The sequence below is a fragment of the Octopus bimaculoides genome, chromosome 5 (assembly GCF_046866305.1).
Source record: "Octopus bimaculoides isolate indiv1 chromosome 5, ASM4686630v1, whole genome shotgun sequence".
In the NCBI taxonomy this organism is placed as follows: Eukaryota; Metazoa; Mollusca; class Cephalopoda; order Octopoda; family Octopodidae; genus Octopus; species Octopus bimaculoides.
The window spans coordinates 48,022,844-48,042,084 of NC_142932.1; the positions used below are offsets into that span (position 1 = coordinate 48,022,844).

At 35.7% G+C, this 19,241-nt stretch overlaps 2 protein-coding genes across 10 annotated transcripts in view; one reads left to right on the plus strand and one right to left on the minus strand.

Moving 5' to 3' along the window:
* The window catches only part of LOC106876553 (major egg antigen), a 223,475-nt gene that overhangs the window by 167,368 nt on the left and 36,866 nt on the right, over positions 1–19,241 (minus strand). The window contains exons 1-2 of one of the 9 annotated variants that reach the window (XR_016241882.1): positions 17,901–19,044; positions 16,973–17,194 (exon numbers count right to left, since the gene is read on the minus strand). The gene's annotated coding sequence lies outside the window, so the exon portion shown is untranslated. Of the gene's footprint in view, positions 1–1,645; positions 1,847–16,972; positions 17,195–17,403; positions 17,740–17,900; positions 19,201–19,241 lie in introns of those variants that run through there. The other 8 variants (XM_014925149.3, XM_052967815.2, XM_089352203.1 and 5 more) reach the window with 8 other exon arrangements.
* The window catches only part of LOC106876533 (uncharacterized), a 151,811-nt gene that overhangs the window by 21,603 nt on the left and 110,967 nt on the right, over positions 1–19,241 (plus strand). The gene's annotated exons all lie outside the window — the stretch shown is intronic.

Genomic DNA, 19,241 nt, shown 5'->3' on the forward strand with positions numbered 1-19,241 from the left:
TAAAAAAAAAATATTTCACGGCATTTAAATACGAGTAAGACAATGTGTTACCGGTGAGTAGAAAACATGATTAATGATGCGCTAAGATCCAATATAATTTCGTTAATAAATCCTTGACTTTTTTGGAAATTTGCATCAAAATTTAATACAGGGGACACAAGTTCATGCAAATACCTAAACGGAAGAATATGGTAGATAGGGTAATATATTTACAGCACGAAATTTGCTTTTGTTTGATTCGAATATATATGTATGTGTATGTATATATGGTATGTATGTATGTATGTATGTATGTATGTATGGTATGTGTGTACGTGTCTCTTTGTATGAATTTATGTAAGGACGTGTATGTTTGTCTGTGGGCGTGTGTGTGTGTATTTTGTATTTGTATGTGTGTCTTGGTGTGTAAGTAGGACTGTGTGTATGGGCAAATGTGTGTGTTTTGGGGGCAATGTTTACCCTTTTTTTTTAAATCGTGAGGAGGGAGCGTTTATAAAATGCCAAATCGTGAAAGGGGTCACTGTGGTTTAAAAAGAGCAAAGGTAACTGAATTTAGAAAATACTTCAATGGCAGATATTGTTGCCAAAGCTGAAACGTCAACAACAAAAGTTGACAGTAAAACGTGAGAACTAAACAAACTGCTGTTTTCCTTCTTAAGTGTGTTATTACAAAACAAACTTATATGGATTTAAAAAGTGAAATTTAATCCTGTTAATATCTCGCTGCTAAACTAATCCTAATGTTTGAAATTTGAAGAGTCTAAGAAAAATATAGACACCTCCACTACTTCTTCAACTACAGCAGAGAAAACATTTCTGATATTAATGTTCAGTTTAATATATTAGCACAAAGTTGATCTATGGCTCTAGAAAGTTATTGGTACTTATTATATCGACACTGAAAGGCGAGAGATAGAATTGATACCTGTTTGATCTAAACTAGAACTCATCATAGATAAATGGACGACGAGTGGATATAGTTTTGCACTACCAGATCATGTGAGTTCAAATCTGCACTTGGCATCTTTGGTGTGTGTCCGGTTCGGATAAATGACTAAACACGCTTTACTCCGGAACCTGTGAAAAAGTTATATGTGAAAAGCTGATACCCTATCCAGATATACGATTATCTCTTTTCTCCCCCCCCCCCCCCGCCCAATGACACTACCATACATTTGTAAAATTTATATAATACCAAACTGAACAGATTAATAAATGACACAAAATTTTGTTACCATCAGTAATGTTTGATTCGATTTACAACTATATTTTAACATCACAGCTGATATTTCTGTCGTAAAGCATGCTATCACTTAGAATAATAATTTCATCCATATATAAATATTTACGAATTAGGATACAAAACAAAATTAAATTTCTATTTAAAAAATTCATATAAAATCAAAGAATCAATAACAAAATGTTAAAATTCGTAACAGACACCAGAAGAATTTAAATTAGCGAATTAAAGTTTCTTTCAAAACTGGGCTTCCATGCTAATAAGGCAACGTGGTAAATTCCAGTAGTTCATACATTCTAGTGTTGTATATATAAATATATTCAAGGTTTGGTTATCGCCGAAGAAGAATATACGAGAATAGTGCATAAACGAGAACGGATTAAGATAAAGAAGTAGCGAACATACCTGAAAACCAACATTCAATGGTTAGGGGCAGGGTGATGTAAGCTTGCTTCTCTATAGCTTACTGCCAAGAAATATATGATAAACATTTCACGAATGCTACATTAGGTAAGATAGTGTTTCCAGAATCTTCTCTAAGAACTAGAGACGACTTAGCCAACCAGATGAGTAAGTAGTAGGTAGTTTCAGAGCAATGTTATTTGTATAGTCGCTCCACCACTACCACTCCTAAAAGCCGCAAAAAGAAATTCAGGTTAACTAACACGATACATATAATAATATATTAGTTATTTTCTTCTTCAAACCCAAATTCACAAATGTTTAGAAATTTCTTTGGAACAGCATTCCAACTTCAAAAATGTTATGCTATCCAGATCCGTAATTATATATGCAAGTGTGTGTGTGTGTGTGTGTGTGTGTGTGTGTGTGTGTGTGTGTGTGAGTGTGTGTGTGTGTGCACGTGTTTGTGCTTGGATCTGTGTGTCTGTGTGCAGACGCATTTACAGATGTCCGGGTGCATGAACAATTTCTAGAACCAACCAACATTTTACAATGGTCTACAGGCGACTTTGTATCTGCTTTAACTTCCTTCTTCATAGGAACGCTATAAATAAATTCTAGTGTCATTCAGATACATAAATACATACAGATACACATACATACATTACACACATACATACATACATACATACATACATACATACATACATACATACATATACACATACATACATTGCAAACACACACATATACATACATATATACATACATACATACATATACACATACATACATTACAAACACACACATACATACATACATACATACATACATACATACATACATACATACGTACATTACATTATACATACATACTTACATATACACATACATACATACAGATCAGTGAAAAAGAGAACACCTATGCTGAACTATCCAGATTACAATTCAGATTTATACCTGTAATTATTGGGGCCCTGGGATATGTAACACACAGCCTAAATACCAATCTTGAGAAATTTGGCTTCTCAAAACCAGAAAGGAGAAAGCTAATTCGAAGACTACACATTCAATCCATCATTGGAACTGTAAAAATCTGTAAAACTTTCCAGAAGTTTATCATTTAAATATATATGAGCATGTCTATATATGCAACTATATGCATGAGAATACATACATAAAACATACAAATCTGCACATACATACATACATACATACATACATACATACATACATACATACAAAAATTCCCTATTGTTGATGTTGAAATTCCAATGAAGGAGACTTGGATGTAGGTTAGAAACCGGTTCTTTCTCTATTGGCAAGAAATCTTGAAATAAACTGAATAATGACATACATACATACATACATACATACATACATGTATACATACAGGCACACACGTACATACATGCATACATACATGCACGCACACATACATTCATGCATACATACACACGTACATACATACATACGTACGAACATTCATACATACATGCACGTGCACTCACACATACATTTATACATACATATCTATCTATCTATCTATCTATCTATCTATCTATCTATCTATCTATCTATCTATCTATCTATCTATCCTTCCTTCCTTCCCTCACTTACTCAAAGACAGCAACACATTCACATCTCAATTTCAAAACGGTGATTTACACTAAATCTTACAGAAGAAAATGCACACACATTAAATGTTTTCTGGGTCTTCGTAAAAATTTTGGTTCCATGTAAACGAACTAAGCTACACTTCAGAACTCGTATCATGCGCTCATACCCAAGACAGTCGTATCAAGTTTTTGAAGACTGACTATTTCTTCCTAATAACAGAAAGTCAGATCTAATGACAACTGTAAGAGAGTACGGCCACCTGTTATTTTAAGGAATTGTCCCACTTTCCTCTCCAACACGTAATCGCGTTCACTCCTGACGCATCAAAATTACAGATAAATGCTAGCCTTTATTAACTAACTTGTAAGCATGCGCAAGTGGGCATATACACATACTTACTTTCGTGTTGTGTGTGTGTGTATGTGTACACTTAGCATACATGTACACGTACAAAAACACAATTATATATATATATACACACACACACACACACACACACACACACACACACACACACACACATATATATATATATATACACATATATATATATATATATTTATATGTATATTTATATATACATGAATATATATTATTTTATCGACCACGATATATATATGTATGTAAGTATGTATATATATTGCCGGTCAAAATGCATAGTGGCTTTTTTCCGGATCTTTACCATTCTGAGTTCAAATGGCGGCCAAAGTCGACTTTGTCTTTGGTCCCTATCGTGGTCGCTAAAATAAATATCAGTCGTGTTCTGAGTCGATGTAATCGACTACCCCTAAATTTCTGGTCGTTTACTAAAAATTTGTAACAATCGTGTATATCATATATGGTGGTTGTCTACTCCTTATGGTGTATATATGGTGGTTAACCACCTCCTGTATCTACACCTTAGAACCATCATGGCATTTGATGTGGCTTTTTAAACCAGACAATGTTCTCAAAAAAAAAAAAAAGCCCACATAGATTGCATATCTAATTTGGACCACCAGCAAAGCGAACCCGATCATTGGCAGAAAGCAATGAAGCTATTACCGTAGTGTATAGCTTAATTTACATATTAATACGTAGATGGCTCGTCATTGAGTTATAGATATTTGTATGGGTATGAATGTTTTGTGTGTGTGTGTGTGTGTGTGTGTGTAGTGGCTAATCTTGAATATACACGAAATAAAGAATATTGACTGGTATTAAAAAACGAGACGAAATATTCATTCCAGTAATGCGAATCTTTAAAATTACCCCAATTTCCTGTTATTCCGACATTTGTAATCATCATTAACAAATATATATTTTTCAAATTCATTTTACCATCATTTTCAATTCATATGATTATGGTAAACATATTTCACATCATTAACAACACCAAAAGTACACTAATGAAAATATTTTTTTAATAAAATCTTGGGATATCTATAGCTGTTCGATACATATGAACGAGCAAAATGGCTCGGCATCACTGACCACATGAAACTTGAATCAAAGATGTCCAGCACATTTAAATATCCTAACTACCACTTTGTCATTTGGCAATATTTCAGAGTCATTGACAGCGAGCTGGCAGAATCGTTAACGCGCCGAACAAAATGTCTAACGGCATTTATTCCGACTTTACGTTCTGAGTTCAAAAGCCGCCGGGGTTGTTGAAATTTGCAGAAAAACAAAAGACGAAAACCAGTGTATAAACAACAAACAGGTGTATTAGTTTAACACTCGGGAAGGTGAGAAAATCTTTTACGTTTCGAGCCTACGCTCTTCAACAGAAAGGAACACAAGGAAATAGAGAGGATAAAAAAAAAACTTTTGGAGCTAGCGGTCAATCATGGCGGCTATATATATATATGTATGTATATATATAATACAAATAATATGTGAGTATATGCATATATACGTACATGTATGTACATACCTACATCTGCATGTATATACAGATGCATATCTGGGTATAGGACGTCACAAAAAAAACGTGGACAAAATGAAAACACAGAACATAAACAGAGTACAGAAAACACACAGGCCACATAGAGAACATTAGCTGCCACCATTCTAAAACTAAGCGTTTCGAAGAGTTAGAGTTGTGTGTGTGTGTGTGTGTGTGTGTGTATAGTCAGAAATACATCCACATAAAGTATGCACCCACATACAAACACACATGTATACATATAAAAGCTATCATACTTTTCCTTAAATTAGTTACTTGATCTGTGAAACAAAGAAGTTTATACCTGGTTGATAGATGAAGACGTGTCACAAACACAAGGAAACATATTCTAACGCAATGATATTAAATGGAAATATTTAAGAATGGTGAAAGGTTCTATTTTTGTCCCCCTGATATCTGAAATGGCATTCATAAATGAAGTATTATTCCATCTTCTTTGAGAATGTTGGTGAAATTCTTGTAGAAGATAGCTTTATCTGATTGTTTTTATTTGCTCATATATGCGTATGTGTGTGTATGAGCGTGCGTGTGTGTGCATGTGTGTGTTGTGTGTGCGTGTGTGTAAATACCCTTTTACAATATCTCTATGGTAGCTTCCTGCCGACTTTCTCGAAGGTTCGCTGGTACACCACAGGCAATCTTCCCCCTCTGTCATTCTTGCTACAATATCATCAGACGAAAAAGAAAGTATGGGGTATGTTTAAAATGAAATTCTATACCCGAAGTAAGAACATCATCTTTGAATTATCGCTTTGAAAGTTAGGGAATTCTTTGGAATTTTTTTTTTTTTTTTCATTTTTGTTTCCTTTCTCACATTCTTTCTTATTCATATCAAACCCTTTTTTTTCTGGAAATTCGCAAGAGGTAAATAATAGTATATAGTTTTGCAGAAACATGACGTTTCTGCTGATAAGTTAAATTCGGCGATTATTAAGTCAACGTACACACATTTTTAGGTATATATACTTTTTAGGTATATATGCTCTACAGATGTCTATACAGCTACAGACTGAAAGTTTCAGAACTTACAAGTACTACTCCATTCATAGATTGCTGGTGTGGTGCACCACTAGCAACCAGTGCGTCATTTTGGCAAAATCTTGTTTTACGAGCCCGCGCGCACACACGTACACACACAAACACACACGCATTCATACATCTAGACATATATGTGTGTGAGTATTTGTATATATATATATATATATATATATATATATATATATATATTTATATATATATATGCATGTACATATGTATATGTATATATACATGCATGTATATATATATATATATATATATATATATATATATATATATGTATGTATATGTGTATGTGTGCATTTCTATAAATATATATTATATATCTATATCTATATCTATATCTATCTATCTATATATATATATATATATATATTCAAAATAAGCAACACGGATTTCAAAGATGATTGCAGTACGCACGTTTCATGCTACCCCCATTTATTTAAGTAATGCGAGCATTACATTAAATGCAATATGAAGAGCAAATATATATATATATATATATATATATATATATATATATATATATATATATATATATATATATATATATATATATAGAGAGAGAGAGAGAGAGATATACACATATGCAGCGTCACTTCCTTCAAAACTTAATCTTTAGAAAAATCAGACAAATGTGAAACCAGTTAAGAGTATTGATAAAAATAAATTTTCTTATACACTGTGCATTTTCAAATTCATTCATTTTTCTTTCTTTCCTTCTCGTTCTATCCTTCTGTCTCTTTCTATCTTTCTTTGTCTTTCTATCTTTCTTTCTCTTTCTTTTTCTTTCTTTCTCTCTTTCTTTCGTTCTTTCTTTCTTTCTTTCTTTCTTTCTTTCTTCCTTCCTTCCTTCCTTTCTTCCTTTCTTTCTTTCTTTCTTTCTTTCTTTCTCTGTCTCTCTCTCTCTCTTTCTCTTACCTTTTTCTTTCATTTTCTTTCTTTTTTCTTTCTTCCTCTTCTATCTTTCTTTCTTCCTCATCTTTCTTTCCTTTCTTTTTTCCTCTCTCTCTCTCTCTCTCTCTCTCTCTCTCACACACACACACACATACAGACATACACACACACATAAATACACCACATATACGTAAGCAAGGAAAAACGTACATGAAAGGAAAATGATGATGATGATGATGATGATGATGATGATGATGATGACGACGATAATGATGATGATGATGATGATAATGATGATGATGATGATGATGATGATCTTGTTTTCCTCTGCAATAATTGCCTTGACATCTTTGCCCCAAGGGCGACGCATTTGAAAACTATAAATGTGAGATAATATTACCTGTAGGGCGGATAAATAAGGGTTCGGCGTCCACAGATTTTGAGATTTGGAGATGGAAATGTGATGTAAACCGATACAACTCGTTACCCAGGCAAAACCTTGAATTTCTCAGCTGGAAACCGACACCTAACGAAGGAACGCCCAGAGTGTTGCTAATGCAAATTCCTTCATTAAACGCGAATACAAATCAAATGTGAGAAATGGGAAATAAGAGGGAAAGCAAAGGAATAATAATAATAATAATAATAATAATAATAATAATAATAATAATAATGATGATGATGATAATAATAATAGTAATAATAATAGCCTTTCTGCTCTAAGCGCAAAAAATTTGGTGGTGGTGGGGCGCTAGTCGATTACAGTGTTCAACTGGGAACTTATTTTAACGACCCCGAAAAGATGAAAGACAAAATCGACCTCGGCGGAATTCGAACTCAGAACGTAAAGACAGACGAAACACTGCTGAGTATTTAGTCCGGCCTGTTAACGATTTTGCCACCTGACCTCCTTCATAGTAATAGCAACAACAACAATAATAATAATCCTTTCCACCTTAGACAACAATAATGATAACGAATTCAAATTTTGGCACAAGGCCAGCAGTTTAAGGGGAGGGTAAATCGATTACATCGACTCCAGTATTCAACTGGTACTTATTTTATCGACCTCAAAAAGATGAAAAGCAAAGACGACCTCGGCAGAATTTGAATTCAGAACGTGAAGACGGATAAAATGTCGCTAAGCATTATGCCCGGCGTGCTAACGATCCAGCCAGCTAGCCGCCTTAATAATAATAATAATAATAATAATAATAATAATAATGATGATAATAATAATAATAATAATAATAATGATAATAATCCTTTCAACTAAAGACACAAGGCCTGAAATTCTAGGAGAGATGGCTTGTCTATCTCATCGACCCCACTGCTCAACCGGTGCTAATTTTATCGGCTCCGAAAAGATAAAAGGCTAAAGTTTGAACAAAGAACGTATTCAATTGAAAATGCCGCTAAGCATTTTGTTCAACGTGCCAACGAATCTGACAGCTAACCTCATTTAATGGCTTTTGACTTAGGCACAAAGCCAACAAATTTGAGGGGAAGGGATCAGTTGATTACATCGATCCCAATACTTGACTGGTACGTTATTTTGTCGACTCCATGATAACCATGACTACTGCGGATTAGTGCCCCTCCCTTACTTTTCTCTCTTCCCTCACCTTTTCCAAGTAAAACTCGAAGAGATTATTAAGGGCTTGACGGAAAATAAAAGAGTTTCTCTTTGGTCCTTCCAGTCTCGACCTTCACACAACCTATTTCAGCATAGCCACTAGCTAAAGGAGACCTACTGCCCTTCTCAGCAAAAGAAAGGTAGCGGGGTGATATTCAGGATTCACTCGGCCCTAAACCGGATCTGACTTACATGCGACAACAGATGTTCGACAAAATTAAACATGTCAGCAAAGCTCAAACACTGATCAACTGGATGCAGAACAGTCCCGACGTTCTGCACACATCTCGTACAAGCCTGGATAATGGCATTTCTGTGTCTTTAGAGTTTACCTCGAAAGTAAGCCTGTCGGTTATACTACTAGGCTAGAAGTTTCGAGAAGTCATCCACATTTCTGGTCGAAAATGTTCCAGAATAGACTAAACAGCTGACTCTCTTCGATACCTAGAACAATCTTAGTTCTTTTCCATCACTATTTCTTTGTTGAATTCTAAATGTGGAAGTTCTACAACAATTCCAAACTGGTAGAGAGCATAGAGTTCCTGGTAGCAGGTAAGATACTAGACTCCCAATCTTGATCTTCATTTGACCCTGACTGCAGCTACATCAATGAGATGAGCCGTGGGAAAATGTACCCGACAAAAAGCGACCGCACCTGCCCAGCATCCAGGAATCTCTAGGGGGCCACACCCTCAATTCATGCCTACGCATCAAAAACATCATGTTCTATTAAGCTCGGTGTTGGCAATAGATGCATTATCTATTGTGCCATCCACAAGAAGGTGTAGACACGTGAATCTGGTCAGACGAAAACTGGGACAAAGCACGATCGTTAGGCAGCAATATATAAAGGAAACAATGTGCAGGTTTTCCACCTCTGCCTAACCTTTCAAGGATATGATTATCTCAGCTCATTTCTGAGTATGACTGATCACTCTGCCCGTCTCAGTTCCTAACCATACGCAGTTCTGGACTGAACCAGACTCAAGAAGTTAACTGGTTCTTCGGTCCAGTGTCCCACGACACTGGTTGGGGTGCATGAATTTGCCTCTCCAAGTGCCAAGCTGCAAGGCCACAGAATTGTCCGGGTTAATTTAGCTCTTTAGAATAGTATCGATGGCTCATTTTCTATCGTGTTCCATACTATCATAGCGACTTCGTCTGCATATGGTAATACGGTTTTTCTGTGTCCTAACTCTTCTTTCTTTAGTAGTAGCTCTGATTCACAACATACATAAAAGAGAAAACTCCCTTGGCAAGTAGAACAGGGGATATAAAACGGCTCCGCTGGTGGCAACTTAGACTGACCACTGAGCAGGAATCTCTGTACATTGAAGCGATATAACCTCTGAAAACGAGATCAATATCGCTGGTGTGCTGAAAGCTTTCGATCGATGCAAACTAGTCAGTATCCTACCAAGATCATGTTTGTTAATCACTCTCACTATGAAGTATTTGCTTGAGGTGGAGGTTGTTGCGCATAGATTTGTGGGGAACCATGCAGATCTAGACTTTCCTGACCATAATACTGATTACAAGTATCAGCTTCTTTACTAGACTTCCGCCAAAATGTAAACTCTGCATTCAGTTGAGTTATGGACCAGAAATTATCAACAATGTTTCTCTTGTCCGCTATAATCAAATTAGAAATAACGCATATTGTAATTTTGCTTGATTCACTTCATTTTTTAAAAATCTTTTTTATTTCAAAGTGGATTGTTTAGAGTGCATTATATAATTTTAGTCGTGGGGTTCAAAGAGTGGAAATGTAAATCAAATTTCCTGGTTCACATAGTTAGACATTTGATAATACAAGAAAAAAAAAATTAGGAAGCATGCATGAATGGTCTGAATTCGAATTTTTCTTGGCAACATATCATACTTGGTTTTATAGGTACTGAGCCAGAGGTTTTTTGAGAATGAAAAGACGGAATGCTAACTTCGATTGTCTGTCTGTCTGTCTGTCTGTCTCTCTCTCTCTCTCTCTCTCTGTTGTTTTTACTCTAGCGATATATGTAAGATAAGAAGCGGTTACAGTTGGGAAAGAAAACTAGGTCGTAGGCTCGATTCGATTCACTGAGAACATGCTACAGAGCTGCGGCGCCTGAATTGATAACAAGGTTTCTCTTGATTAGGAACAATGCCAGATTTTTTTAAGGATATAGGGAGCAGGCTACAAAATCTACCTTGACATGTCACTGATAATCTCTTTTTAGAATGATGAAAAAACTAAAATCAACCTTGAGAAACTTGACTGCGTAACAGTAAGATCGCTAGATTTGAAGGTTACAACTGTTGTACTATATATGCATCAGTCATAGGAATAATTTATGGAATAAAACATAATTTTCATAGTTGTATACTTACTAGTTTTGTTTGGGGGAGGGGTTAAGTCACACATTTCAAGCCCTCCTTATTTCTTCTTTCTTGCTGGGTCTAGAGGAAGGGGTTATACTCGAAGCTTTCCCCTTCATGTTACTCTTGAACCTTTACAAGGGGACACACGAGCAGGGAGTAAGTCTTATATGACTGACGTTTTGGGAAGAAAGGACTAGGTGCAGTGATAATTGCGGATTCTGGGAGAGGGATGGATACAACAGGGAAATGAAAGGAGGAGTGAAAAGTGGGACAAAAATGCTTGAGTGGAAGGGACATGAGCTAGGTTAACTCTGATGACTACAAATCATTGTACGAGTATTATTGGTAGAAAAGATCAAGTGAGGAAACAGTACAACCTGTGGCTCAGAGGTTACAGCAACGTCGCAGATGTTAGAGCAATACTCCATTGTGAACCGACCTGTGTGTTAAAGAGTGTCAATAAATATCGGGACTGTGAAGTATTTTCTGGCCCTAAAGAGAAGAACCAGTTGTTGGGATGCAGTCCTAGCTATGTTAAACATTTGCTTTCAAAAGAAGAGAACATTGTTGATAACGAGGCCCAACATTTGGAAGGATTGTTGGGGTTTAACATTGCACCAAATGGGGATTTGGTGCAATGTTATTTTCTTGATATGAGTAGCATCTTGCTTTTAATGTTCAGCGATATTGGAATGTTTCAGTTTGCTTTCCACTTACATCTCTCTACAAAGTAGAGTACTACGTCAGAGTCAACTGTATCTAGTCTGTATTGCGAGATCGATAATTTCTCATATTTATTTATAAGTAAAAAAAGATAATGTGATTTGTAAAAAATTCCCGGCGATGGTCATGGAAGGAACTGAATCCTTCCAGTCCTGTGAGTTAATGAGTTAATAGATCATGCGTACAATACACTATACCCGCTGCTTTCAACGAAGAACTGTACCCAATCTGGTATATATATATATATATATATATATATATATATATATATATATATATATATATATATATATGTATACACACACGCGCACACGCACACACACACACACACACACACACACACACACACACACACACACACACACACACATACAAACACAGGCACATACACGCATATGTTTACCTATGTGTGCCTACGTGTCGGTGTTTATCACCCACTACTACCGTCACTGCTTGGCAACTGGTGTTGGTTTATTTACATCCTCGTAACTTAGCTGTTTGTCAAATATGACCGGTAGAATGGCTGCTGGTCTTAAAAACGCACACACAATTACTACTGTAGATTTGTTCGACTAAAACACTATAATGAGGTGCTCTAGCATGGGCGCAGTTCAATGACTGGATCAAGTAAAAGATAAAAGGTTAGATAGCAGATGGCGAGGCTGTGGAACGGTAGAAATGCAACAACACCGAAAATTAAATAAATATCTTCCAGTCTTTGTCTCAATAGGAATGTCTGATCGTAAAAGCTCACGTGGAGTGGGGCACTGATGTATGAATAAACAATAATTACAACATCAACAACAAAGTTTACAGCATCAACAACAACAATGATTTTTACGATGTAACTAGGGAAACTCCCAGAAATAGCAGTCAAATATCCCTCAAATCCAATCATATGTATGCACACACACACACATATATTTCTTTACTGCAATAAAGAAAAGTATGTAATGACCATTATCTATACCTCTCATATATTGAGTCATCCCATAAATAATGCGGTTTTTTAATACTTTTATTTTTCAAAATTAAGATAAACAAAGTTCTTTTTTAATCTAAAATATGCTCTCCTTCATTTTCTACAATACTCTTCCATCTATCTTGCAAGGCCCCGCTTCCAAAATTCACTTGTCTGTGATGAAAAATACTCCTTCACTACTGTTCTGACCTCGTCTACAGAATTCATATTTTCCAATCCAAATGATTTTGAAGACTGCAGAATAAATTATAACCAGATTGGGCAATGTTCGACGAATACGGTGGCTGGGGCCTGGGGTGCTGGTGTTTCTCCTTTCCCTACCCACTGTCTTCGACACTTCACATTTTTATAGAGAACCCATTTCTCGTCATCAGTCACTATTCGGTCCAGAAAAGATTCATTCGTGGGACGTGACAGCGAAAAAATGCACAAATTCGCTCTCTGTGCACGATTATAATTTGTTGACTTTTCCGAGGGAACACAGGTGTTGATGAATAGCTGAATGAACAAATCCAAGCTTCTCTGCTAGTTCCACAACAGTTACAATGGGATTTTGTTCCACCAGGTTTTGCAGGACGACCTCGTCGAGCTTTACAAATCTTCCAGGATGAGGCCCGTCTTCTAGGCTGTAGTTTCCGGCTCGGAATGTCTGGAGCCACCGTTGACACTGGTTTACGCTTATTGTCCGATCCCCATATACTGCATTAATATTCCTTGCACTTCCCGTTGCGTCGTTGCCTTTATTAAACTCATAAAGCAAAATATGCCGAATATGCTCCTTTGTCACTTCCATTATAGCTTTGAAAAAATAACTGTTAAAATCGAACTGCACTCTTCAAAACTTGCACCAAGAATAAGCACAAGGTAAAATTACTACCTGCTTTTATAGCAAGTTGATGCAGGTAGTTTATCCCGTCCCTCGCCGACTTTTAAACCATGCAATCGAAAAAAACCGCATTATTTATGGGATAACCCAATGCACACACACACGTATATATATATTTGAAAAACCTACACGACTAGGTGAAAAGCGCTTCATTTAATATGTGACATTAATAAAAATCTGTAAATGTACAAACATCCAGGTTTCTGAGTACCTTAATTAATTTTTTTCTATATAATTTCTGTACATCACCTCCAAACCTTCAAATATATATATATATATATATATATATATATATATATATATATATATATATACGAGTGAGTGGACAAATGAAAGAAGGGCACTCAACATATTTTGGGGGAGTTACATGTATGGATCAAAATAGTTTGATTAAAATTCGTCGGTACTGAAACCCTCGGAGTACCAACGAATATGAATATGTACTCTACAAGAAGTATCTTCAATTTAATGTAAAATTGTTCTTTTTATATAATTCGACATAAAAACAAGCATTAAAATATATATATATGCGTTCGCACACACACACACACACATACATACACACACATATAAAGGCGTTCGGTCATGTTCCGAACGCCTTTGATCAGTCGGGACAACCTGGGCCTAGACAAATGTATGAAATCAATATTAGCAATAACAAGATAGGTAGAGGTAGTTGGGCCGACAACTAATGAGATTTGCTTTGTTAATAAGAACATAACAAAGTTATGAACATGTGAAGAGTTTTGTATGAGAGAGGGAGAGGAGGGAGAGGGAGAGGAGGGAGAGGGAGAGGAGGGAGAGGAGGGAGAGGGAGAGGAGGGAGAGGGAGAGGAGGGAGAGGGAGAGGAAGAGGAGGGACGGGATGATTGTGTATGGAGGAAGCGATAGAGAGAAACAGACAGGACTGCGTGTGGCTGTATGCGTGTACCCGTGTTTATGTGCGTTACGTCCGTGTGTGTTTGAGAGAATGAAAGAAGAGAGAAAAAGAGAATGTTTGTGTGTGCCTGCGTGTGTGTGTGTGTGTGTGTGTGTGTGTGTGTGTTTGAGAGAGAGAGAGAGAGAGAGGGAGAAAGAGAGAGAAAAATGGATAGATTGATAGATAATTGGTGAGAGAGAGAAAGAGAGAGGGGGGATAGAGAGAGGGGGATAGAGAGAGAAAAGAACGAGTTCATAATTATTATTCGGGATGCAGACAGCAGGCAAGCGGCCGGTAGCTATGGTAACAATACTGCTCCGCATCGCCAACCCTTGTCATTCGATAATACAAGCATTCTGGATCTTTCGTTTTACAGTTTCGATGTTCTATTTATATTTTTAGGTTGTCTAACACACACACACACACACACACACACACACACAAAACACGTACAAAAGTTTATATACGAATGCACATACAACACCCTATACATACTAACACACAAACACACATGGCGCTTCAGACATAACACAAAGACATATAAAGTAACATATATATATTTATGTATAGACACGCACACACGCACATGTATGCATACATGCACACACATGTGCGTATATATATGATTCTGTGTATATACATACACATACATGTATACATCGAAAGTTATATACCAAATTTAAAATAAACGATTGAAAAGATAAAACAGCACTTTAGTTTGTCTTATATATATGAATATATATATATATAGAATATACATACACATGCATACATGTGTATATAGGTATGTATGCATATATGCGTGTGTAGGTATGTGTGTTTATATGTATACATGTGTGTATCTTTATGTGAGCCTATGTATGTAGAAACGTATGTGTATACATACTTAGATTTATATTCATATATGCATACGTGATGCCTGTATGCATATACACATGCATATGTGTATTAGTATGCATGTATGTGTGTTTGTGTCTATACATGTGTCTATGTATGTATAAATGTTTGCATATGCGCATGCATGTATATATGTGTGTGTGTAGCTGTTTATATTTATATTCATACATACATACATGCATGCATATATACATATGTGTATGTATGGGCGTGCATGTGTGCATGTTACATGTATGAAATGCATATAATATATAAGCGAATCACAAGTAGACACCATAGGCTATCTAACGTGTATATTTAATGTAAACAGCTGATGAATTCGCTGACGTCTGTTTGCATTCTTTATGTTTCGTTACGTTTGCTCGCTCACTCACAAATATATGTTTGCGTATATTTTGTATATTAATCCATAGTGCTTCCGAGAGAAATAATGCAAGATGGAACAACACTGCTTTCTGGCCCCAAGGGTGGAGGTGCCCTTCTCAAATTCAAAGAGGTTCAACGCCCCACTTTATAGGCGCTGTATATCTGTATATGCATATGTGTATACATATTTGCATCCAAATATACATATACGTGTATGTTTGTAATTATGCTTATGGACAGACTTATGCGGACTTATCTTTAAGTATTTGTTCCAATATTTTTTTTATTTTACATGTCACAATTTACATACAATATTGAAAGAAATATGAAAGAGAGAGAGAGAGAGAGAGAGAGAGAGAGAGAGAGAGAGAGAGGGTGAGAGAGAAAGGGTGTGTGTATTTGTGTAGCATGTGTGTTTGAGTATGTGTGAATATATAAATATACACACACACACACATGCATTTATACACACATGAACGTACACATATACACACACGCACACACTTATATATACATGTATTTTTTATGTAAGTATGAATGTGTCTATATATATATATTAGGCAAACGGATAGCTAGCTAACTAGACATACAGACAGACAGGCAGGCAGGCAGACAGACGGACAGACAGACAGACAGATAGAAAGATAGATAGATAGATAGATAGATAGATAGATAGATAGATAGATAGATAGATAGATAGGTAAACAAACACACACACACAACACTCAGATGCAGATGGAAAGAAAAAATGTTATGATGATCGAAGATACTCTCATTCATACACAACAGTTTCTTAAATTTACAAACAAGGCTCTTTTTACGGTTCATACCTTCCATAAAGGGATATCTACAACACTTTATTTTATTTGTATTTCCCCGTTTCGAGGGAAATATAAATAAAAGTAAATATACAGATTAGTTAATAAAGAAAGCTTATTATATTATATGCAAATTATATTTCTAGGCATATCTTCTTTAGTTTGTACTTGATTGTTTCTGGTTTTTTTTTTATCTCTTTTGATTTTAAAGAAAAATTAAAATTTGATAAATAACTCACCAAAATTCCTTGTAAAAGATGCTATCAGACAAATGTTATCTCCAATTACAACAGAAAAGCTTCCCGGTATGACGAAAAATTTTCAACAATTTGATGTCTCCCTCGCAAAATAGTATTTATACTATATCTTATCTAGTGCCACTGGATCTATCTTGTTTGTCCAGTATAACTGATATCTTCCAACAAAATAATTTCCTTTCTGTTTGTCAAAAAATAATTACCCTGAAAGAATATTAAAATATTAAAATTTACAGTTTAAATTCATATATATAATCTATTTCATTACTGCTTTCTTTCTACACTGGTATTAAAAATTTATAGCAAAATATAAATACTTGGGGTTAAAATTAAAACGAAATTTCACTGCCAAGCACCATAAAATACAGCCTATATTGTTAAACCAATCAATAAATAAATCTATATTAATATACCTGTTCAGAGAGTTATATATTTATAGATGCAGCGTGTATTTTATGTATCGGCTGCCAACTACTTCAGGAACGACGTCTGGTTTAAGTCCGTATATTCCCGATTAATTATATTTAAATAATATATATATACAGGGCGTGTATGTAAATAAATATATATTTATATACTTATATGTCTTCGCTTATTGTTGAATCTTTTGATATTTTTCTATCATCCGCCCCCACTTCAATGTATATAGTGAATTCGTTCGATTATAACATTAGTTATCTTTAATCTGCTGTAGTCTGGTGAAATAGGCTTTTCTGATGTAAAAAATTCCCTGGAAGTCTTCCCTAGTCCTTTAAAAAAAATACAGCATAATATAATTCAACGTATTGATTAATATATCAACACTAATATATGTATATACACAGATAGATAGATAGATAGCTACATAGATAGATAGATAGATAGATAGATAGATAGATAGATAGATAGATAGATAGATAGATAGATATACCTGAACAATGTACCTGTCGAAGTGGATATGTATGAATGCGTAACGGCTGTTAGCAGTTTTAGGATTGCCACCCGATCTTACTACAGTTTACGTACTCTCAGTTAGTTTAATATTTTCACAAACTTCAAAGATGATTATATATAAATGTTTTTATCTATTTTTATATATACGTAAATATTCTTTGATTCTGTTGAATTATCCCTATCTTTTTTTATCGCTTTCCGTCCCGTTTATAATATCATTGAAACAATCCACTTGTAGCTGTGGATTTCCCAAGCTACCAGTAAATGCCGCCGCCAAGACAAGTAAGATCCAACTGGGATCCAGAGTAAGAATAGGAATAAGTGTGAGTGAGAGAGAGAAAGAAAAAGAGAAAGAGTGCGAGGGGACGAGGAAGGAGGAATAGAAAGAGAGGAGTGAACGAGTGCAGTGGTGCTTAGAGTGGGAGACAAAGACACAACTACTTCAAATAGAGGGGAGGGTAGGAGGCGGAGAAAGTGAGTTTGTGAGAAATAGCAAAGGATGAGTGAGCGATCGAGTAAAGTTAATGGTTGGAGACAAAAAGAGGAAATAGAGGTAAAAGAAAAAGAGAGAAACTGTGTGCGCACGAGCGCGCGTGTGCGAATGTGAGCGTGAGTGTGGATATGTTGGAGAAAGAGAAAGAGAGAGAGAGAGAAAGAAAGAGAGAAAAAGAGAGAGAGAGAAACGTATAAGCAATGCCGGGATGAGGTAGACTGTATGAGCGTTAAATTAAATTATCAATGCGAGGAAGGGAGAAAAAGGGGGTGAATAAGAGAAAGAGAGAGAGAGAGAGAAAGAGAGAGAGAGGGGGATGAGAGAAACAGATAGATATAAAGAAAGATAGCTAGACGGAGAGTGATACATAGAAAAACATTCATAGAGGGAGAAAAGGGAGAAAGTTGATTGCGAAGACGGAAGGACAGACAGATATATACTTATGAGTGAGAGAGAGAGAGAGAGAGAGAGAGAGAGAGAAAGAAAGAAAGAAAGAATGCTAGAAAGAAAGAGAGAGAGAGAGAAAGAGAGAAAGAAAGGGACAGACAGACAGGCAGACGTAATTACATAGGTTCGTAGCGGGGTAAAGAAAGAGAAAATTAGTGAAGAGAAATGTGATAGCGAGTAGCGAAGTTTCTTTCTCTCTCTCTCTCTTTCCTCCTCTCTGTCCTGTGAAAGAGAAAGAGAGAGAGAGAGACAGACAGACAGACAGAGATACATAAGACAGAGCAAGAGAGATGTAGGAGTGAAGTTAGTGTATCTATGAAGGTAAAAAGCTACCCAGTCACTGTGGAAATTAATACGGATAACGGTAATTAACAGATG